This window comes from Nyctereutes procyonoides, unplaced genomic scaffold (assembly GCF_905146905.1).
Source record: "Nyctereutes procyonoides isolate TBG_1078 unplaced genomic scaffold, NYPRO_anot_genome, whole genome shotgun sequence".
In the NCBI taxonomy this organism is placed as follows: domain Eukaryota; kingdom Metazoa; phylum Chordata; class Mammalia; order Carnivora; family Canidae; genus Nyctereutes; species Nyctereutes procyonoides.
This window is the reverse complement of record NW_026575125.1, coordinates 37,076,815-37,101,212: the sequence shown is the minus strand read 5'-3', so window position 1 is coordinate 37,101,212 and position 24,398 is coordinate 37,076,815. Positions and strand designations below refer to the sequence as shown.

Sequence of the window (24,398 nt, the reverse complement as noted above, 5' to 3'; positions counted from 1 at the left end):
CAGACACCAGAGGTTCAGAAATGAACATGTGGTTCTTGTCTTCAGGAAGCTCGTAATCTAGTGGGTGGAAAAGAGAAGTAAACAGTTACCAATGCTGGGAATCATTTGTGTGAGAGGGAGATACGGAGAGAGCAGGAAACCCAGGCTGGGGGGGAGGTGTTTTTAGGAACAAGATGCCTGATATGGACTCTGAAGGACGAAGCCTCAGAAATCCTCGAACTCTGGAAAGAGTCTCTCACACAGAGAGCATGCTATTTCAAATGCAGTTGCGGTCGGAGAAGTTACTATCAGAATAACTGTAAAAATGTCACCTTTATACTCAAGGTAGCGCAGCATGGTGTCTGTGTGGTTTATCGGCAATGGCAGGCTTATTACTTTTAATGTTGTGATTTTCCCAGGGTCACCGTTCTACTTTCCCTGTTATATGTGTTACATAAAAACTCTCCTTCTTCGTCTCTATTGGAAAAAGCAAAAATGCCTATGGAGGAAGTCGCTTTTTGATAACAGCGTATTTTCCATGAAGAAGATAAAACCCTTGCACATTCACTTCATTGTGCTTGGCTCCCTCCTACATCAGCTCCTTCCTTCCTTCTCCCCTTCCCCCCAACCCGTACCCAGCCGGTCCCTCCTGTTGCTCTGGTGCGGTGACCCTGGCCAGACTAGGAGGACCTATCTTGTGCTCTTGTTAAAGTTATGACTCAAAGCATAAATTGATTATTTTCTTTTTTTTAAGATTTCATTTATTTATTTGAGACAGAGAGAGCATGAATGGAGGGGGGTGGGGGAGAGGGTGAAGCAAATTCCCCACTGAGCAGAGAGCCTGCCCTAGAGGTTCCATCCCACAACCCCAGGATCAGGACCTGAGGCAAAGGCAGATGCCTAATCGACTGAGCCACTCAGGTGCCCCTAGATTGATAATTTTCTTTTTTTAAGATTTTATTTATTTATTCATGAGAGACACAGAGAGAGAGAGGCAGAGACACAGGCAGAGGGAGAAGCAGGCTCCCCACAGGGAGCCTGATGCGATACTCCATCCCAGGACCCCAGGATCACGACCTGAGCTGAAGGCAGACCCCTAACTGAGCCACCCAGGCGCCCCTAAATTAACACTTTTCTTTTTTTATTTTATTTTATTATTATGATAATTTTCTAATTATCTTTGGCTATTGGATAGTTCAGCCAAAATAAGTCTGTCTTCATTTAAGGTCATTAGAAGTGTCTGGAAAGCTAAGCTGCTTCTGGTGTCCCTGTAGCCAGAGAGCAGGGACAGCCTCGCTCTGGTCAAATCTATTCTCTACCTGGAATGTTAAGGAGCAGGAACCCATTCCAGGGGCCAGGAGAGAGAGGAGGAGTCGTGGGAACAACAGAGTGAAACAGGGACCAGAAAACTGAGCCTGACAGGCCAGAGTGCCACGTTTGCTGCAGTCTGGTTCAGAATAGAGGGACTGGCCATGGTAAGAGAGCAGAAGTGGGCACTAGGGGCACTTGACAACAGGGTGTGCTAACTTGGGCTCTCTGGTACACCACACATGCCCATGCAGGCTGCAAAAGCCAACTTGCTCTAAAGAGTGCCAGTTTTGCAGCCTCACACCGCCCCCCACCCCGCTGCCAGGGCCAGGCCTTGGCCCTCATTCAAGCATAATGGGAAGGTTTCTATAATTATCACCCCAGTGCTGGCATTTGCACACAGCTGTGTTATCGCACACACAGGTCTGCCCAGTCCCTGAGAGGGAGTTCCGAAACAAGAGGACTGCTGTCCTTGACACCACCTCCGCGGCCTCCAGAGAACCTCAGACCTCAACCCAGGCCCCACTGGGACGCTGACCCAGGGCCTGAGGGCTTTGCCTTTTTTAAATTTTTATTTTATTTTATTTTACTTTCTGTAGGGTTTGGTTTTAAAAGAAAAAAAAACCTTCAAAACTGGTGAAACCATCTAATATCTAGCCCATAGTGCCAACTGTTGCAGGCCTAAAGGTCGGATGCTGGCAGAGCAGTGCCCGTGAATTTGCCATGGCCGGTGTCTCTCCTATGTGTTCAGTGGGAGCTGAGAGAGTACAATCATTAGAGCCCTGTGTGTTCCCAGAGGTTCGATGCCTGGACATGTATTCTTTTTTCTTGGCCCAAGGAGGGAAGCTGGAGCACAAGACAATCTAGCTTTGGATGACAGTGAATGCATCCTCCAACTCTGGTGCCCTCTATCCCACTGTGAAGCCCGGGGGCCCCGACCAGAGGAGTCTTAGAAGTTTCAGAATTAGGAAAGATGTTTGAGAGTCTAACTTTCCACTCCATGTGGCTTCCCCCTGGGAGATATCCTGGAGCCATCATCTAGGAAGAAGAAGGCTCTCCTTGGCTATTTCCAGGAACCCGATCCTCATTCCTGGGAGAGGCAGCTGGATTTATATCTGAACAGCTCTGGTCCTTGGCCATTCTGGCTTTCTTGCCTCTACAATGGGAAGAAAAAAATCACACTTGGGGCCTCCATGGCTTAAAACCTATCAGGGGCTCCCAGGACCCTTGGGATCAAGCCCACATTCACAGCAGCTCTGCACCCTTGGCCTCGTCCTTGATGACAGTCTCTTATCCACCTGACAGAGAGAGAGAGACACTCAACATCAGGTTTCCATTGATCTTCTAGAACAAACCTCTCTCTCTCAGCCCTTCAGCCCTCTCACCTGTAAATTCCTCTTCTGGAAACAATGCTGCCTAGGTTGTCCTTTCTCTCCCCTGCATTCTCTACTCATCCTGCAGGTCTTTTTTCTGGGAGGCCTCTCCAGCTTCCAACCTACATGAAATCCCTTTGCTATGAGCTTTTGAAGCACTGCTGAGGGGTTAACACAATGCTTGGCACGTGGCAGAGGCTTAATAGGATTAGCTAAAGGAGTACATGAACCCAATCTTCCTGTAGCTTCTACTGTCTTGTGTTAATTCCACTCTCCCTCTTCCATATGACGGCCCTTGAAATATTCAAAGGCCATCATCCTAATCATTCCAGCATCAGTAAGAATCTGGTCCCAGCAGGATACAAATCACACACTTGGGCAGGGTAATTGGGGACAGCAGGATAGAAGGGGATTTACAAAGATGGGAGCAGGGCTGAGTGAATCTTAGGAGCACCCCAGAGCTAATAAGAGCAGGATCTTAAGCATGAAGGGTCAAGGGGAAAGAAAGCTTACCTGAGGCCAGAGAAGGCAGCTGAGCTGGAGAAGACCACCCAGCAACCCAGTAGGGAGGCAGCCAAGGGAATAAATACCCACTTCGCACTCCTCCCACCTTCTAATCTTCCCTGTGCCTCCCACTGGCAGATAAAGGGCAGGGAGCCTCCTAGGATACAGAGCTCAATGGAAAAAGGTGGAGAATAAATGAATAGGGAGAAATCAATGAAAAATACCCAGAACCATCATCCAATTCCAATAGCTACCCCAAATCTACTCTTGCCAGGCTAAACAGCTTGAGTTGTTTCTACTATTGGACCAAAGGTGGTGTCTGCTGGATTCCTTATTATCTGAGTCAGCACCACCAGGGTAGGTTCTGGATTGCCATTTGTTGCCTGTCCTGAAGCCTGTTGCCAGGAATACCACGATGCTCCACACACTCTCTGAGTGGCACAGTGGCCAGGGTAAAGGATACCAATCTCCGCCACTCTGAATGCTACCTTTGTATTAATAATGCAGGTTTAGAACCGGAGTTCCTTGCTTGTTTTTTTTTATTTATTTATTTATTTATTTATTTATTTATTTATTTATTTATTTATTTTATTTACGATAGTCATACAGAGAGAGCGAGAGAGGCAGAGACACAGGCAGAGGGAGAAGCAGGCTCCATGCACCGGGAGCCTGACGTGGGACTCGATCCCGGGTCTCCAGGATCGCGCCCTGGGCCAAAGGCAGGCGCCAAACCGCTGCGCCACCCAGGGATCCCTCCTTGCTTGTTGAATACATTTCAATTGCTTTTTAATTGGGCTTATGATCAATTAAATCCCCCAGGCTTCCTCATGCAAACTACGGTGAAATCAAGCTTTCTCCTAAATTGTACTCATGTCATTGATTTTTCTTTTAACCTAACTGCAAGATTTTACATTCATCCCTGTCAGATCTTATCTTATTTACCTCTGTCCATTGTTCCAGATTATTAAATCCTTATTTTGTTACCTAGTGGAACAGCTTTTCCTCTCCACTTTGAGTCACTAGCTAATTTCATTAGGTTGTTCTCTTTGTTTTCATCCATATTGATGATGATTGAGCAGAATACTGGATAGCTAGGTGCTGAAGACCTCCTCTCAAGTAGTATGGTGTGGTTTTTTACATTTTACCAAGTGTGAGATATAGAACACTATTTTTGCAGTGAGTTGGTGGTACAGAGCTGTTAATATGCTAATATCTATGGACTATGTCTGGAATCAGACATTCAAGTCTCTGCCACATTGATTTGACTCTGGAACACTCACATGTGTTTGTGTGTATGCATATATTTGCACATGAGTGTATATGTAGTATTGCCCAGGATAGTGTTTCACAGAGTGCATCTTGGGAAATGTTGACTGTGGAATCTAACAGACCTGAGTTTCACTCCCAGTTCCACCACTTACCAGTTTGGAGCAAGATATTTCATCTCTCTAATCCTTGGTTTTCTTATCTGTTAAGAGGGAGTAAAAGAAGATCTTACCTCAACAGTTTGTGCTGAGAATGAAATAAGATAATGCATGAATGAATCAGTAATTTTTACCACCCCCAGATAGTAAATACTCACTATGTGTTAGCCAACATTAAACAGTATTTTTATAATTATAATAATTACTAATGTTATTTTGACATTGATCCACTGGTTAGGCTCTGTACAGCAAATACATCAAAATATAATAATATAAACAAACTAAAAGATACACAGGAAGCTAGAAATATGTTCTAGTTTATGTGACTCATATGACTAATAGAGGATGAATATTCTAAATAAATGAGAAAAATTCTCACAAATAAGTAAGAAAAAAAATGACATCCTAACAGTCAGTAAGAGACATGAGCAGATAATTAATAATAGAAGATACAAGTGGTCTTAGGTTGGAAATTTTTATTTTTATTTCTTATTTTGTTTTTTAAAAGATTTTATTTTTTTTATGAGAGAGGGAGAGCAAGATCCTGCACATCCAAGCACAAGCATGAGGGGAGGGGCAGATGAAGAGAGAGAAGCAGACTCTTTGCTGTGGGGACCCTGGGGCTCAATCTCATGACCCCCAGAGATCATGACCTGAGCAGAAGTCAGACACTAACCAACTGAGCCACCTAGGTGCCCCAGAAATTTTTATTTTTATTTTTTAAATTTTTTAAGATTTTATTTATTTATTTGAGAGAAAGAGACAGAAAGAGAGCACCAATAGGGGAGAGAGGGAGAAGCAGGCTGCCTGCTGAGCAGGGAGCTCAACGTGGAGCTCGATCCCAGGACCCTGGAATTATGACCTTACCGCAAGGCAGACACTTAGCTGACTGAGCCACCAAGGTGCCCTGAAATTTTTATTTTTATTGGAAAGAATTCACTACTGGTACCTGTATAAAATGACAATGACAACAACAACAACAACAATAATAATAATGATAATGAAAATTTAGCATTTAGTATATACTGGCCACTGTCCTAAGTATATTGTAAATATTTACTCATTTAATTCTTACAACGAAAACTGTGAGGTAGATGCTTTTTAAATCATTTTTACTTTATAGATGAGAAAACTACAAAAGATTATATCATTTCTGGAACAGTGTTTGTGAAACTGAAATTTTTGATGGTATCCATTAAGAGCCTTAAAATATGCATATGTGTTGACTCTCTATAGTAGAAGCTGTGACGCATTCCCCAGATTCTCTTCAAGGCTTATTCCTCCAGCTGCTGCCATGTGATGGTCTTCATCTCTCAGGCCTCTCTAGATATTGTCTTCAGCTGGGGACATCTGCCTTGTCAACATGTGCCTTCGGACCAGCCCGTGTGCAATGACCAGATGATGTAGAAATATAAAGGCCTAGCTTCCTCACTGTGTTTAGGACAACTCTTTAGGACCATCTCTGCTGCAGAGCTTCCCATGGGGTCAAGTGAACCTTTGTTGCACCTCTACCACAACTGAACCTCTCCCTTTATCCAATCCTCCTTCTCCCCCTCTCTCTTCCAGAAGTTTTGATTCCAAGGGTAATTTCTAACAAACTTCTGCAAGGTAATCTTCATCCTAGAGTCTGCTTCCTGGAGAAGGTACATTGCAACACCCAGTAATTTGATGTCTAAGAATATATCCTATGTTAAAGCCTACTGTGATTGTAAATAATTATACATGAGCCCTAGTGGATGGTAAAACCACAAGAGGAAGGAACCTAGTCCCTGAATCAATGCATGAAAAGTTTCATCCACCACTTTCAGCTTGGATCTCCCAGCCATAGAAAGCCGGAAAGAGCTTTGCTCTCATCCTTTCTACAACAACAACAAAAAGGTAAACAAACTACAAAGAAATGGCTTTTTATTGAACACAAGAGAAAACTGAGGTCAGAGGGCAAACAACTATCCTGAAATCTAGAGAGAGAGAGGTGATGGTAGGGAAGAACAGAATGTTAGCATTTAGTTACCTGGCACAGAGCCTGCCAGAAGCCACATAAGCTGAGAAGAAGATTTAGCTAGATTAAAAAAAAAATCAAATTGCAAAAGGCTGAGTGTGTGCTAGTGTGGGAGAATAAAACCCCTTAGCTGAAAACATAGAAAAGTTCATATCTTGCAGGATTTTCCTACTGAGACCCACAGGCCCTCACAGGGTGGGGTAGGGGGGAGTTCTAAGAAAGTTTCCCCCTTCCCCGTGGTGCTGACTGGTGGAAGAGAACATCTGCCACTGCTAAAACTCCACCTAGACTCCATGCCTGTCTCTCATAAGAAACAAAAACAATCTGCTAGGGGCAAAGGAAACTGTAGCCTTATGGCACTGGTGGAAACCAGGGATTATCTGGGAGAAAGAAATGCAGGGAAAAAACCCTAAATTTCTGCTCCGGGGATAAGATAGGAATCCATAAGTGGCCCAGAATTATGTTTGGAAGAAGGGCAGGGATACTTGTGAAGGCTACAACCCCTAACCCAGGTTTATAGCACCTGCTCAAGACTGAAGCTAAAGCAGAACATCAGAGAATGCCACCCCCCTCCACTGCCAACAACATGCTAACTAGTGCCAAGTGAAAATAATAGTGGAATAGAACTGGGGAGCTACAGAATAAAAACTGTCTTTGAGGAGCATGACAGTGAGAAGACCCAAACCAAGTGGAAAGCAAATTTCAAACTCAACCCATCTCCCAATTATGTTATTACAACCTTTCATACTAAAAGCATGGTAGATGGAATAGCATGCTCATTTCCAAGCACTAAAAAATGTATACCATAGTATCTACTGTCTGACATAACATGTCCAGCTTTCATCAAAAAAAAAAATGGAAAGGCAAACAAAAAGTCAAAGAAGAACACAGTCTGAAGAGACAAAGCGATTTTCAGAAACAGCTCTAGTTATGTCACAGATACTGGAACTAGTAGGGAATTTACTATGATTAACATGTTAAAGGCTCTAATTGAAAAGGTATACAAGGATAGTTGATTTCATCAGAGAGATGAAGACAATAAGAAGAAAGAAAATGGAAATGCTAGAACTGAGAAGCACAGTAACAAAGATGAAGGATGTGTTCAAGGGGGCACATCAGTAAACTCAACACACAGCCAAGGATATAATCAGTGACCTTGATAATAACAGATCAGTAGAGATTATCCTACCTGAAATACAAAGAAAGAAAAAAAGAGCAGGAAGAAAAACTGAAGATCCAAGAGATATGGGACAATACCAAATGATTTAACATATTTGTAATGAAATTTCAGAAGGAGAAGAGAGAATAGGGCAGAAGAAATATTTAAAGAAATAGTGAAATAGTGGCTGAGAATTTTCCAAAATTGGTGACAGACATCAAATTATAGATCCAAGAGGCTCAGAGAACACCAAGCTAGGAAAAAACAATACCTAGGTGTATTGGTTTCCAGTGGTTGCTATAAGAAATCACCACAAACCTGGTGGCTTAAAACAACAGTGATGATTTTGTCTATTATAGCTCTGGAAGCCAGAAGTCTAAGATCAGTATCATGGGCAAGAATCAAATCAAGGCATACTTTCTTTTGAGGCTATAGGGTGAATCTAGTCCTTGACTTTTTCAGCTATGGGTCGCTGCTAACATTCCTTGGCTTAGGGCTGAATCACTCTAATCTTGAAGACCAGCATTTTCAAATCCCTCTGTTCTCTCCTCACATTGTCTTTTTTTTCTGTATGTGTATCAAAAGCACAAGGGATGGGAGGATGAATTAAAAATATACTGTTATATGGTTCTGACATGACATGTGAAGCAGTGTAATAGTCTTTGAAGGCAAACTCAGATTGTAAACCAACAAACATGTTTTTAAAGAGATATAAATAATAATTCAATAGAAGAGATAAAATGTACTCATAAGAATGTTAAATTATACCTAGAGAAAGCAGAAATGAGGAAATAAAAAAGAATATATAGAGCAAATAGAAAACAGCTAAAAAGATAGTAGATTTTAATTCAACCATGTATAATCTCATTTAGTGTGAATTGTCTAACATACCAGCTAAAAGAGATTTTCATATTGGATTAAAAAAATCAGGACTCAACTATGTACTGTCTACAGGAAACCCATGTTAAATATAAAGCCATACGTAAGTTAAAAATAAATGAATGGAGTAATGCATACTGTGAGTGGAAACTGGAGTAGTTATGTTAATTACAGCAAAAGTAAACTTTAGAAAAAGAAATATTATCAGGATAAAGAAGGATATTAGAGGGACCCCTGGGTGGTGTAGTCGGTTAAGCGTCTGAGTCTTGATTTCAGCTCAGGTCAAGATCAGGGTCATGAGATCAAGCACCACATTAGGCTCCGTGCTCAGTGTGGAGTCTGCTTGAAATTCTCTCTCCCTCTCCCTCCCTCTCTATTCCCCCACCCTGCACTCGCCCTCTCACAAATAAATAGGTAATTTTTTTTTAAAGAGGGCCATTACATCATGGTAAAGAGGTCAGTTCTTGAAATAATCCTATAGGTGTGTGTGAGTGTGTGTGTGTGTGTGTGTGTGTGTGTGTGTGTATCTAACAATAAAGCTTCAAAATATATGAGGAATAAAAAGGAGAGATCTGAAAGGACAAACAGATCCACAATTCTGACTGGGATATACTGATTGATATTTTGACTACAAAATATCAGTACTACTACAGATGATCTGGACGACTCTATTAACCAACTTGACCTAGTTGACATTTATGGAATGTGCCAAACAACAACAGCAGAATATGCATTTTTTTTCTAAGTGCACAGGGCACATTTTCCAACATATATTACATCCTGGGCCATAACATAAGTTATGATATTTTAAATCAAAGTCATACAAAGTATGCTCTTGGACCATACCAGAATGAAACTAGAAATCAGTAATGAAAAGCTATTTATAAAAATGTCAAATATTTGGAAACTAAACAACACATTTCTAAATAATTTATGGGTCCAAAAGGAAGTCTCAGTGGAAGTTAAAAGTATTTTGGCTTAAATGAAAATGAAAATGCAGCATTTAAAAATTTGGCTGATTTTAGAGCTTGGGCAGAAAATCACCCTAAAGCATCTTGTAGTAAAAGAAAGTAAGGACGTTCTAAAACAGAAATTAATTAATAAATAAAAGTAAATAGAAAAGAAATTTTAAAAGTTGGAAGCATGTCAAAAAGATACCGGAGCCAACCTGAAAGCGTTCCCAATGATCAAAGCTGGAATGATTTGAGTAACAAAATAAATAACATTAATTTTGGATTATAAACCCAGAGAGCAAATAAATATCCATGATTTCACACTGATATAAATAATTGAATAAAAAATAAGTGGGGAAGAACGGAAAAACTTGTTATAATACAATTCCACAGAATACAAGTCAAAGGAATGAGAGAAATAGAAAATCAGCATTGGAGCTCCACAGTAATAATTTCTTCCAGCAGAGCCCTGATGGATGCAAAAATTAATGGGAAAAACTTTGAGGAGACACAAAATATTTGCATGGCCTCAAAGTATCTCCTCCTAAATATTTATTAATTATGGTGGTGGCTTTAGCACATGTCCACAGAGTCCTGGCTACTCCTTCCTCCAGAAAATCCAGCTTACTTGGGTTGAACATGGGCTGGTCTTGGTGACTTGCTTCCAAGGAATAGAGTATGGAATGGAAAAAAATCATAACTTTATGGTGGAGAAACTGGCAAACACTGCTTAAGCAAGAAGACTGAGGCTAACATAATCAGGGATAAGTCATGTGGGTATTTTGTACCCCCTTAATATGATGTGGTAAGAAGGTATTCTTCTCTGAAATCCATAACTCCAATCCAATCACAGGAACACATCAGACTAACCTCAGTTGCTGGACATTTGACAAACCACTTGTCTTCAAAAGTGCCAAGGTCATGAGAAGCAAGGGAAGGCTGAGAAACTACCACAGATGAGAGGAAACTAAAGAGACATGACAATTGAATTCAGCGTGGTATTCTGTGTTAGACCCCGGAACAGAAAATGAATATTGGTGGGAAAACCAGTGAAATGATTTAAGTCTGTAGTTTTGTTACTAAGGCTATAGCAATGTTAATTCCAGAGCATTCCCTAAATGCACTGTGATTATGTAAGATGTTAACATTAGGAAGAGCTGGGGAATGGGTATCTGAGAGCTCTTTGTACCGTCTTTGCGATTCCTCTGTGAGCCTAAAATTACTTCAAAATAAAAGATTTTTAAGTTCTCCCCATACTAAGTACTCCCACACTGGACTTGTGTGTAAGAAATCAAATTCTATTGTGCTAAGCCTTGGAAATTTTGAGGGTTTTTCTTAATTGAAATTAGTGTCATCCTAATATACGGCTGATCATAATTATCAGATGGAATCTTTCAAATTAATTCTATTCCACGAACACATATTTGACCACTCAATCAAGAAGAGATTGCATATTTGTTATAAGTTGTTGTAAGAGATCCAGAAAAAGTTGACCAGCTGCTCTCTTTTTGTAATTAGTTCTCCAAAATTAAACTCGAAATTATTCTCTACTTTGTCCCATGTTTGTTATTTTTATCATTACAGCTATAAGTACAACAAGATGCTTGAGATGAGAGTAACTAGAGAACTCCGAACTTGAGTGGGACCTTGAAGGACAGGGAAGACCTAGCATCATAAATTCAGATGCCCTCGGGGGCCAAGCAGGTAATAGGCATGTTTGAATGGGGCCTGCTAGGAACCACTGAATGCATGTGGAGCTATTTCGGTCTACAATTTTTATGCGGACTGAGTGAACGAGGTCTAAGGGTAAGAGACTACACCTAGTGATATAGATCCTATGGGAGGAGAAAACAGGATGTCTTTCAGGTAGGAGGCATCTCCAGGTGCAAGGTAGGTACAAGCAGAGCAGGTTCAGAGGATGACGGCAACAATATAAGGACAGAAGGCAGCATGCCTAGGGCATTAGGCCCAGATGGGATTTTGGTGGTCATGAAGCTAAGGAGTATGCAGTGTGACTCTATGTGGCCTAGAGGGTCACAGAACTCTCCTGAAATTTGGGGAGAGGAGCTTCTAAAACCTACCTCCCAGATCTGTTTAATTTGATCTACATATGGTATTTCCCTGTAATAATTTATTTGAATAAATAGTTTCATATCAAAGAATAGATTTGGAAAACATTGATCCAAGAGCCCTAAGTCTTTTCATATTATGAAGAGGCCCAAGATGTTGAAGTGACTTGTCCAAGATTCCAAAGTTATGTGGATTTCCTTAGATTTGACCTGCACCTCAGTCCTCTTTCCACTAAACTGCCTTATTATGGAGGTCTGGATAGTCCTTGACCAAATTTGCTCCTTGGAAGAACCTCACATTTTATTTTATTATTTTATTTTATTTTATTTTATTTTATTTTATTTTATTTTATTTTTTCTCTCTGAGCTTCATGTTAGGTGCTGCTCTGGAATCAAGGATTTAAGAAGGAAAATATGACTTTGAATTAATTTCATCCATTCCCTAGGTGAAGAAAACATCTGAAAGCAGGTTTTAACAAAAAGTAAAGAGCAATGGGCAGGAAGAGAGACAGTCAGGAACAAAAAAAAACAATAATAGTAATGCCTTGTATCTATTGACTAGTTGCTATGTGTTCAGCACTGTCCCAAGCACCTTACAAATATTTTCTCATTTACCCTCACACCAGCTCCAGTCGGTAATTAGTATTACCCCCATTTAAAGGAATGAAAATAACACCTAATTAAAAAGGTTAAGTAATTTTCCCAAAATCTAATTATATAATTATTAATATTTTATTGGAATCTCTTTAATAGCAGCCAAGCATGAATAATTCTATGCATTCCCCTTCACTGTTTCTGTCTAGAGCTGTATTTGCTGCTATGAGAAATCTAGTCTTCTGTTGATGGGATAGTTGCTCCCAGCAGCTCCCAGCCCACCCTCCTTCAGATAGGCTTTAAAAAATGGGCTCTTCCTGAGTCCACTAAAAAGGGGTGAGCAGATGTAGGTAAAAATGTGCCTGTAGAGCTAGCATCTCAACGTCAAGGCAGTAGGACACAATAGCAGTGAGAATGAGGGAGCCCAGCTGTAGTCTGCCTCCATCAAATGACTCAGATAGTTTTCAGATGTGGTGGGTGGGATGAAGCTCAAAGCTTGTTGGACTTCAAACATTTCCCCCTCTGTTTAATACATCCTGTGTGTTCTCCAGGGGAAATGCAATCCCTTATGCTTCTGTGATTCAACACAGTTGTTTCTTTTAAGTATATTTGAAATCCCAGAGGTCCCTTGGGCAAATCCTTTTAAGTGAGAAAGCTACATTTTACTGAATCAGATAACTCAATTTTGAGTTCCAAGAAACTTGGGATGTGATTTGAAACTTCCAACCATTAAAGTATGAGCTGGCGCAAAAGGTGGAAAAGCACATCTCATCTTTGCTTGTCTGACAGCAGAAGCTGAGAATATTCCCTCACCTACCATTTCAACATATAGGAGGGCAGGGAGGGGGAAATATAGAGCAGGAAAAGCAAATTCCCACACAACCAGGGTAGAGGACTTAATTCCTGCTCTTTCCCTTTCATCCACTGGAGAAGGAAGTCACAGGATTACAACATTATGGTTGCAGCTTGATAGCGTCTGGACCACTGCTTCCCATGGTACTCTAGCAGTGGTTACTGTTTGAGTTTGAATCCAGTCTCTGCAACTTTCAAACTATGTGACTTCTGGATCCACTTAATCTCTACGTGCTTCAGTTTTCTCACATCTAAAATGAAAGTAATAGGGGGAGCCTGGGTGTCTTCGATGGGTAAGCATCTGCCTTCAGCTCAGGTCATGATCTCCAGGTCCTGGGATCAAGCCCCACATTGGGCTCCCAGCTCAACAGGGATCTGCTTTGCCCTCTCCTTCTGCTTCTCCCCCTGCTTGTGCTCTCAAATGAATACATATAAAAGTCTTTAAAAATGAAAATAATAATAGTTCCAACCTCATTACGCTGTTGAGAGTATTCAATGAGTTAATCACATAAAGAGCATAGAACCATGCCTGTCACCTTGTAAGCACTCAGTAAAGGTTAATGGTATTAAAGCTATGGTGATCTATTCCTAAGAGGTTCAGAAGGCCCAGAAGAATCCTAAGGTTCTAGAGTGCTAGACATGATTTTGGCTCCCAGCCACTCTCCAAATCACGGAGAAGGGAGATGCTAGTTTGCAATTAGACTGGCACTTTAGAGGACATTAAGAATGGTCTGACCCATTATGACCACTAGTATGGTCTCAGCCCTATTCCTCCAGGATCATTGTAGAGTCTTCTGGTACTACTTTCAGACTCTAAATATAGACACTAAAAGAAGAAATGCTGAAACACGAAGTGACACTGTAATTCAAACCACATGGTCAGTGTGGGTAAAAAGCTAGCGATGGTTGAGCGGGATGGTGATACACCCCAGGTAATGCTAATGGAAATTGCACCTGAGGAAGATATAGATGCTGAATGTGGATCACTGGTCGTGGTTCTAACTAAGATTCTGGGGGCAGAAGAGGCCCTGCATTGGATTTCCGGTCAGGGAAGGGAAGTCACACAGTATTTAATAAACACTTTCTAAACACTTACCATGCATTGGGTATGTTTTAAGACAATTATTTACACAAATATTTATTGAGCACCTGCTACCTACCAGCTTACTTCTAGGCTCTAGGTATACAGCAGTGGGTAAAATAAGCCAAAATCCCTACCCAAATGCGAATTATATTTTAGTGGAAGAGACAGACTACTAATAAGGTAAATAGCTAATATATTGAGTATGATAGATAGCAATCATAGTTAAGGTAAAAAAAATATATAAATTAAGCAGGAAATGGAGATAGAGTCAAAGATGGAGTAATGATCGCCTTTTAGATAGACCCAAAAGAAGGAGTATGCCATATGGGTATTTATAGAAGGAATAGTCTATGCCAAGGAAAGAGCAGATGCAAAGGCCCCAAGGCAGAAGTATGCCTGGGATGGTTAGAGAACGACAAGAAAGCTTTGGAGTCTCCAGTGGTAGGAGATGAGGTTAGAGATGTGGTGACTGACCAAATCATGTTGGGCCTTGAACATTATTGTAAGGACTTTGACTTTTACTGTGTGAGCTAGGAAGCCGCTGTAGGGGTATAAGCAAAGGAATGATATGTTCTGCCTATATTTGATGGGATTACTTTGGCTGCTGTTTTTAGAATCAAAATGAAGGAGACAAGGACAGAAGTAGACAGAACAGTTAGGAGGCTATGCAGCAATCTAAGTGAGACATAACGATTGCATGGGTCAGAGTCATACTAGTAAATTTGGTAAGAACTGGTCAGATTCCATATCTATTTTGGAAAAAGATCAAACAGGATTTTCTGATGAATTTGTTGTATAGCATGAGAATGAGAGGAGTCTTCAAGGATGCCTTCAAGATTTCTGGCCTGAATGACTGGAAGATAAGAATTGTCATTAACTGATTTTGGTGGTGTGAGGGAGACTTCAAGAGGAAGAGGTTTGGAGAAGATCAAGAACTTGGTCAATTTGCACATGACATGCCTATTAACACCCAGATGGAGATGTCAAGTGGGCCCTTGGCTGTATACATCTGAAGCTCAGCAGAAGGTCTGGGGTGAAGATATAACTTAGGGAGCTGTGAGCATACAGAGTCTAGAAATCTAGGAGATTGAATGAGTTCATCAAGATAGTAAGTGTACCCAGAAAAGGGAAAACGTTCAAAGATGAAGTCCTGGGACTCAGTGGGATAAGAAGGAAGTAGAAAGGGATGGAGAAGCAACTAATAAAGTAGGAAGCAAGCAGGAGGGTATGGTGTCCTGGAAGCCAAGTGAAGGAAGTGTCTCAACAGGAAGAGTGATCAATTCAGTAAAATGCTGCTGATCTATCAAGTGAAATGCAATCATAGAGTGGACCACTGGGTTTAGCAATATTGAGACCATCCAAGCTGTGTAGTTTTAGGGAGGAATGAGGAAGAACGACCTGGAAGAGATAATGAGAAGGAAGGTACTACCTCACATCTAGACTCAATGATATGAAAGGTCTGGGAGAGAAAACAGCTACTCTTTGAGGAGGCTGCAAGGAAAGCAGGGGTCTCTGAGGAAAGGTCAATTTCAGTTAGAGCAAAAAAGTGAAGACAATAGCCAAGGAAGTGTGAGGGATTATGAGGAATTTGGCTGCTGATTGATATATGCTTGACAGAAAGTTCCTGTTCTTTCAGGAGATAGGACAGAAGGAGGGGAGATGGTTACAGAAAAAGCAATGCTTAGAGTCATAAGAGACTAGAGGCCAGGGAATAGGGGATTGCTGGAAGCCTGAGATTTCTTCCAGTGACTGACATGGACAGGAATATAGGACATGATATTCCAAAGCAGACTGTGCTATTAAGTGTTGGGCAGTTTGAGAACAGTGATGGGAACACATAGAATCTGGTAGCCATTCCTTGGCTTCTACTGGTGGAGGATGAAATCTGCATAAAGGAATCTTTGCTCTTCCTAGCCTGTGGGCTTCCTCTTTCTGATGGAGGACTAGGAACTAAAGGAGGGGTGACCTTACATTGAACTTACAGGAAATCACTTGACCTCTGATGATAGTCACTTGCCCAGCCAATGCAAGAAATATTCTTTCAGGGTTGAGTGTAGCCATCGCAGCCTCCAGCATATACCTCTCCACTCTAGCTGGGGAGGGGTTGTCATCACCATTGGCACTCTGGGTAACCACTTTTGTCACCCACTCCCAGGGTTCTGTGACCAAAAGTCAACCCAGAACCACTCCCTCGATCACTGGATCATTCTTAATTTATAGGAACATTTCCTGTGGTTGTTCTCTGCTAGCTTTGTTCCAAACGTGTCCAAATGTATTTTCATGTGGCTGAAAGTGTTTAAACATTCTGACATTTCAATCATGTAATACGGCTGAATGAACTTCCATAGTATTTGGCACAGCAGTGTTGCTTAATTCTTTTCTAACCGTGATCACCAAGCAAGAACCTAAGAAGTGGCAGGTATTCTCCAGGGAGGTACAGATGGCATATGTCTGCTCATGATTGCAGAGCATTGTTGATGCAAAGATGTTCTCTTGAGTCCAGTGGCAAACGGTGGGCATTATTTTGCCTGAAAATCAGAAGAGACTCAGAATTTTGAGAATTCTGAAGTCTTGAGTACCCTCATACAAGTTTTTTTTTTATTTTCCCTAAGATGTTGCCAAATGCTTTTCAGCTAATTCTCCTTCCTTGTGCTTCAGCCCTATCATCAATGTACTGACAACATATCAACGTATAAAGTAACTGATCCAAATTATATTAGAGAACTTACATGTGTCTACCACTTCCTAATTTAGTGATTAAAGGCCTGGAAGTATATTTTCTGATTTGGTAATATGGCAAGATATCATCATCTTCATTTTACAGATGAGCAAATGTCTCTCTAACTCCTCAGGTGGGATTTATTTTCACCAAACTATGCCATTTATTTGCTCATTCATTCATTTATTCAGTATACCTTCATTTAGCCCTAGTAAGGGCTCTTCAGTATTTTCACAGCCAAGACTTCTGCCTAAGATTTGAACATTTGAACATTTTAAACAAACAGCTACTGAATTCTTACTATATGTGATACTCCTTCAATAACTATTTTTAGGAGGATACAAAGATAGCTAGAATATAGACTCTGCCCCAAAGGAGCTCGAAGTCACATTTACAATATTTACTCTGAACTTCTCAGAGGAAACCCAAGCTGAGATGTATATCGGTCCAACAACTTTTCTTGGTGTCTGTATTGCTTAAGGTAACCCTAGATGCTGCAACATACAAATCCCAACATATATAATGCTCCAAAAATAATAGACATTTATTTCTTGCTTGGGTGAAGTCCAAAATGGGTGCTCCAGCTGGTGGGCAGCAATCTTCCAAGTAGTGATTCAGGGACTCAGGCTTTTTCCATGATGTTAGATCCATCTTCAGCACATAACTTCCAAGCTTGTTGGGCTCATTTGCATCAAGTCAGTAGAATGGGAAACAACATGGAGGGTAGCATGTGGGAGGTTCTTATGGGCCTGATGTGCCAGTGGTACACAACAGTTTGCAATTCATTCTATCGGCTAAGACTCAGTCACATGGCCACACCTAACCTCAAGAGAGGCTTGAAAATGTGATCTAGTTGTGTGTTCAGGAAGATAAGAAAAAAGGTTTGATGAGCAGCTGCCATCCTCTGCCATTTAGTGTGTGTGTGTGTGTGTGTATGTGTGTGTGTGTGTGCGTGCAGCTTTGGACATGGGTTTATCTGGAGCAAGATGGATCTAAGTAGGGTGGCAGAAAGCTAGGCAGGTGAGCTCCCCAGTAGGCTTCCAAGGTGTTCTGAGAGAGATGAGTTCTGGTCCTTTCCAAGGTGTATCTCTTCCTCATGAGGGGGATTCACCTTTGAGCTTTAGCTGCGAGTTCTTGCCCCTGGTGCATTCATTCTTCTGACGTTCTTGTCTACCCATACGATTAATCCAATGATCTCCTGCCCTCTAGCTTTGGTACTACTTCTGGCTCCTGAAGGCTTTTACAGAAAGGACTTTCCTTGACTCTTCTGATCTTGGATCACATGCTGTCTTATCCTTCAGATCAGCCTAAGCCTATGGGCCTGAGGGACGGAAAGAAATGCTTAAATTGTGTCCTGTCATATGTTCGTTAACAGGCATAGTCAGTTGGTTGATCACACAAGAGTTTTTCTCAAGTTCTAACAACCTATTACTGTCTCCAGGAAAACCACTTCCTGTTTCTATATTCTAGTTCTTTGGGGGTGGGGTGGGGTTTGAATGACATTTTACACATCATGGCTATCTTGAGGGCACACAGTGGTTTCCCAATAAATGCTGCCAACATCCTAGCTTTCAGTAAAAGTGATTCTGAAGTCCTCTGCAAATTCCAAAATACCAACCAAGGGTTCCTTATTGCTGAGTCTGTGGGCACTTCCAAGTTCTGGCTGAGGTGAAAAAAACAACTTCCTCATACTTTTTACTTTGTAATTGGATGTTAAAATAGAAATTTCCGCTGAGACACTAATAGATACTAATACCAAAGGGACTTGTGAGATAAAGTTTCCTATAGGATTTGTGGAAAGAAGTGGTGAAAACCCAAAATTATGAGTTTTGTGACTCACTCACAACTGGGGAGGGGGGAAGGGTTGAGGATTAAGAGTTTAGATGTTTTTTTAGACGTGATTTATTTGAGGAAGCTCTGTTGAGGTGGCCAGGAATGACTTCTCTCTTTACCTCAGATCATGAGAGAGGGACTTCACAGAAACCATTTGGCAGGGCAATATGTGTTGCCCATGGTTGGAGGGGAGATACAGTAGATTAATATCTACATCATACCTGGAATGGATAGACTAACTGCTCTAGTGGGTGGCTACACTGGGTGGACAATGACCAAAAGTTCTGGAATCTACTGGAGAAAAGGATGCATAAGCGTTTCCTGTGAAAGAGATTTGTGTGTGTGTGTGTGTGTGTGTGTGTGTGTGTGTGTGTGTGATTGAGAGAGAGAGAAAGAGAGAGAAGCATCAGTAGGATCAATTTAGGAACTATGCAGCAGGGCTCACTTAAAACAGTGAAAAAAAATCTTTGGAGAATAAAGCTAACAGTAAACCCAAGGGGACAGCCAGCAGCCAAGAAAACAGCAGAGATGAGACAGGAGACAGTCCATCACCTGGAACAAGAGAACTGCAGGTGAGAGAGCCCCAGCATTTGGTGAGGGGGGGGAGACACTCTAGTTACAGAAGGCCTGTCTCCCTGCTGCCCCCAACTACATACTTTTCCCTCCTCAAACACTGGGTGCAGGACTGAGGAAGCAGGTGAATAACTGGGAGAAGAAAAAAGAAAAAAGCACCATTTCTTCTCCAGATCAAAAGCTGATTACGTCTCTCCCCACCCTATGCCTGCTCCAGGCTTCCTACCAGCACCAGGTCAGGTTCAAAATTTTGATCATCACACAGACCTGGAAATTTAGGTTACTTATAATTACCAAAAAAAATGTATCTTGGACCAGAAGTGACCATAAGAATTTTTATTACCTAAGTACTCCAGAAAAGAAATGGGACTCCCCAGGATTTTGTCGAGGGGCTGGGGAAGGAGTTATCCTTCTGAATAAATGTAAAGGAGCAGTAGGAGACAAAAAATATATATAAAGTTACCTTGTACTTAGGTGGCCACGGGGTGACAGCCCCTTTGGAATACATTGGGAATGTTTGTGATCCCCCTCCATGACACATATCCTAGAAGGAGGCAGGTGATTGCTTTCTTTTATGGACATATTAAGTACCTCTCCATGTGCAATTGTATCCCTTTTCTTCACCCTGACCTCACAGGAAAGGGAGAAACCCTCATTTCCATTACCTGCATTTATTATTATTTTGCACACAATGCTAAAAAGGCATCATCTTGGAGTCTGTTTCTAAATTTTGAGATGCTTAATTAATAAATGCATGTAAGTTTTAGGTGCATTTTTTTTCCTGCTTACACACACGGCCACAAATTTATTGTTTCAAAATTGTGCTTCGCTCCAGCATTTAGCCAGAGTTGTGAGCATATTAGCATTGCACTCTGAAATGACATAATCATTTCAGCATCAGGCTCCGTTTCAAAAGATACTTCAGATGCCAGGAGGTCTCCAAGGGATTGATTTCTTCCCTCTCCTTATTTACTTATTTTCTTTCTTGGTATTGCAGTAAAATTCAAGGCTGAGGAAGAGCTAGCTCTCTGAATCCCAGGCTGGGAGTAAATAATTCAGCACAGTGTGGCACAGAAAATGCTTCCCTCTAACTCATTTTTTAAAAACTTGTGTCTGTGTGGATTCAAGATCATGCTGAGTGCTCTGATGTAGAGCAGGGCAGATGTCCTGGCAGAGTCGAGAGATACAAACTCAGTGAGGTGTAAGTCATGGGATGATTGACTGTTCTGAAACTTGATGGAAAATGACACCACTTTGAACCTTTTGTTTTCCAGTGGAGTAAGGGCTCTTAGGTGTCCTTTGCAGCCAGGTCAGAGCAACAAAGAGACATACAATGCAAAGCAGGGGGAATGTTGTCTGGCAACTTTCCTTACCTACTGTGTTCCTCTTTTGCTTTTGGATTGACAGCGCAGAGTCCTGGGTGCAAATCATTGGTTAACTTCCAGCTGATATGTTAGCTTCACTGATTACCCCACCAATCTGGCAATATGTCTTCCCCACAACCTTAAAAAATTATAAAAATTCACTCCTGTGTTTAACCACCAATTCCACTGCCCAATATGGTACTTCTCCAACAGTGCTATACATCCTGGCTTGATTTTGTACGCGATCAACTAGAATTCTGTTTGGACGCCGGGACACCTGCACCCCGACGTTTGTAGCAGCAATGTCCACAATAGCCAAACTGTGGAAGGAGCCTCGGTGTCCATTGAAAGATGAATGGATAAAGAAGATGTGGTTTATGTATACGATGGAATATTCCTCAGCCATTAGAAACGACAAATACCCACCATTTGCTTCGACGTGGATGGAACTGGAGGGTATTATGCTGAGTGAAGTAAGACAATCGGAGAAGGACAAACATTATATGGTCTCATTCATTTGGGGAATATAAAAACTAGTGAAAGGGAATAAAGGGAAATGAGAGAAAATGAGTGAGAAATATCAATAAAAAATAAATTTATATATAAAAAAATCTGTTTGGACATAGCAGTTTAGGGCACTGTATTAAGTGGGTAGGGACCACAGAGCTGATGAGGAACATCCTGGAAATGACAATATAGCAGGTGTTGTTGAGGCCCCACCCACACTCGGTTCATTGCACTCAAAATGGCTTCCAACTGCCAGCATTTCCATCTCTGGGTCAGGAGGCCATGTCCCAAACCATGATGGCCACTCTGCCTGTGCGTGTGGCAGGCCGGAAGTGTCAGAAGTTAACATTCCCCAAGAGAAGCCCTCAACCAATGATGCTCAGGAGTCACTGGACCAATGTTCCAAGTCCTTTGCCTTCCAAGTGGGATGCTCCTGAGATGTGCATATTACCCTGGTTGCCAGAATTTACCCCAGCAATTAAGTGCCAGTTGCTCACTGTGAGAGCTGGATTGCTAATACCTCCTTTCTTGGTTTTTCTCCCTCACTTCACTCTTTCTCTGTTGGGGTTGCTCGGACATCCAGAATAAAGTCTGAGTCTGCTTTTCAGGAACCCTAACCAAAACCAAAAGGCCAGTCATAACCCACTTAAAACCTGAAAAGGTCTTCAAACTCAATATCGAATATCCGAGTATATTAGGATGATTCTTTTACACAAACATATCCTAGGAATGAAGGAGTGACACAGCCTGATACAACTCTCATGTGTCTGTCTTTGCCCACTTTGCTCGGGGCCACTGCAGTGTGGACAGAAATGGAAGATGTTCTAAGTTCTACACCATCCTTCAAACTCATTTCTGTGCCTCCAACTTCTCCCTCCCATCTGCATTGGATCATACTGGCAGGCCAGTTCTCTTCACACCCCATTTTCAACTATTGCTCCCTGTTCAGAAATCTATAGCAGCCTCCCAGTCGGACAGCCACAAAGCAAAATGTCTCGACCTCATCCTAAGCCTCCCTCGTATTCTGGGGAGAGAAGCTGGCTGTTTATTGTGTCAACCCACTTCCTGCTGGTCTGTGGGGTGGCAGTGTCTGCATTCGGCCACTGAAGGCCACAGCTCCTATTGGACACCCTCCTATAGTGACGGCGGTGACTCTAGCTCTCTCTTCAGGTTACCTAACCACTCTGTCACCTCTGAGCCTCTGGGCTACCTTCTCATACTGGAGTACTTCACTGTCACTTGTTAGTTCTCTTTGGTAAGCTCTCTCCAGTTATCATTTTGACTGTGCCATCTTTTCTACCAGCAGCACCAGTGCTGATGGAGAAATCAGGAGTTCTGGGTTCCAGACTTGCCTCTGTCGTTTTCTGTCTTGTGTGACTTTGGATCATAGTTATCTGAGTGTCTTTAAGTTCTCTACTCATTAACTTTTAATGAGAACAATTAGGCATCCCCAGCATGCCTCATAGGGTGGCTAGGTTAATAAAATTCAGCTTTGTGCTGGAAAAGATATTGTTTTATAAATGTGGAGAACCCCATAAATTTAAAGGTTTCATGATTATCATCTTAGAGGGAAGAATCTTGAGTGAGACTCAAAAAACACGTTCCCAGAAAAGGAAAAAAAGAAACAGGAATAGGGTCACAGAAGGAAGCAGACAACTCGAGAGAAACATTCGTGCCACTTATAAGTCACTTATGTCAGTGATTCATCTGGGGCCGTCCTCACTCAGGGCCTCAAGCACAGGGCAATCCTGTGTGTGTTGCCATAGCAACCGCCAGCCAGAATCTGGAAATTCCAGCAGCTTACGATATCAATCATCATGAGAAAAGGGGTCAGAGCAAACTGCAAAAAATGTGTATCATGGAGGCCATAAGAAAGAAGAACTATAGTAGAGATGATCCGTGGAAGTTGTTCTCAAAGTACTGGCTCTGGACCCACAGCATCAACATTACTGGGAACTTATTAGACACACAGAGTCCTGAGCCCCACTCAAGACCTACTGAATCAGAAACTCCAGGGGTGGGACCCAGCACTGTGTTTTAATAAGTTCTCTAAATGATTTCAATGCATGCTAAATTTTGAGAACCACTGCCCTAAGGGTTGAGAAGTTTGGCTTCCCCTCCCAGGGTCCAAACACGCAGAGTGTGAATAATGAAGAGACTGAAATAAAAGTCGAAAAATGGAAGGCAACTATGATCTCATAATTTCCCTGTGGTTTACCTGAGTAGGAATGGTTAACAGCAGTGGAAAGTCTGATCTTATTCATTTTTCCATCTCTGCATGACAAATGACCTCAAATTGACTAGCTGCAAACAACACACATTCATTATCTCACAGTTTCTGTGGGTCCCAAGCCTGGGCATGACTTAACCGGGTCCTCTGTTTTAGTATCTCACGATGTTGTAATTAAGGTATTGGGCAGGACTGGGTTCCCGCCAGAGGCTTGACTGGGGAAGGATTTGCTACCAAATTCCCTCACATTGTTGGCAGAACTCATTTCCTTGTCACCATAGGATTTGTGGAAGTTTGCTTCATCAAAGCCAGCCGTGGAGAGAGAAACCTTGAGCTAAATGAAATCTTATGTAACATAACACAGTCATGGGAGTCACCATCCATCACCTTGACGTTTTTCTATTGGTTAGAAACAAGTCACAGGTTTCACCCACACTCAAGGGAGGATAGGGGATGATACAAGGGTGTGAACAGAGGGAGATAGGGATCATAAGAGCCGAGTTAAAGTCTTCTACAGTCTGCCCTCTGGCCCCCAATGATTATTCATGTCTCTCTCACATGGAAAATATATTTACCCAGGTCTAAAGTTTCCCAAAAGTCTCATGACATTATAGCATCAGCTCAAAGTCCAAAAAGATCAAGTCCAAATATGAAGGAGGCTCCTGGGTGGCACTTAAGTGCAGCTCTGGGGCCCCAGGCCCCTGAAACTAAAGAAACACACTATCTGCTCCCAACATACAATGATTGAGACACTATCTGTATCCAACATACAATGATTGAGACAAGCACAGCCCAACAGCTTGGACATTCCAGTTCAGAAAGGGACAGAATGGAAAGGAAAAAGGAGTCAACGGTCCACAGCTATTCTGAAATTGAGCCCAGCAAATTGTGAGAGTTGCTTAATTAGATTTCAGTGTGGGAATCACTCTTCATGGCACTCAGCTCCACCCTCTGGGCTCTTGGTTCTGGGTTGATGGTCCTTCCGTTTGCATGAA

The 24,398-nt window shown here is 41.8% G+C and overlaps 1 pseudogene; it reads right to left on the bottom strand.

Annotated features, from left to right (window-relative positions):
• LOC129517891 (60S ribosomal protein L10-like) overlaps positions 1-24,398 on the bottom strand; it is a 30,901-nt pseudogene that overhangs the window by 5,623 nt on the left and 880 nt on the right.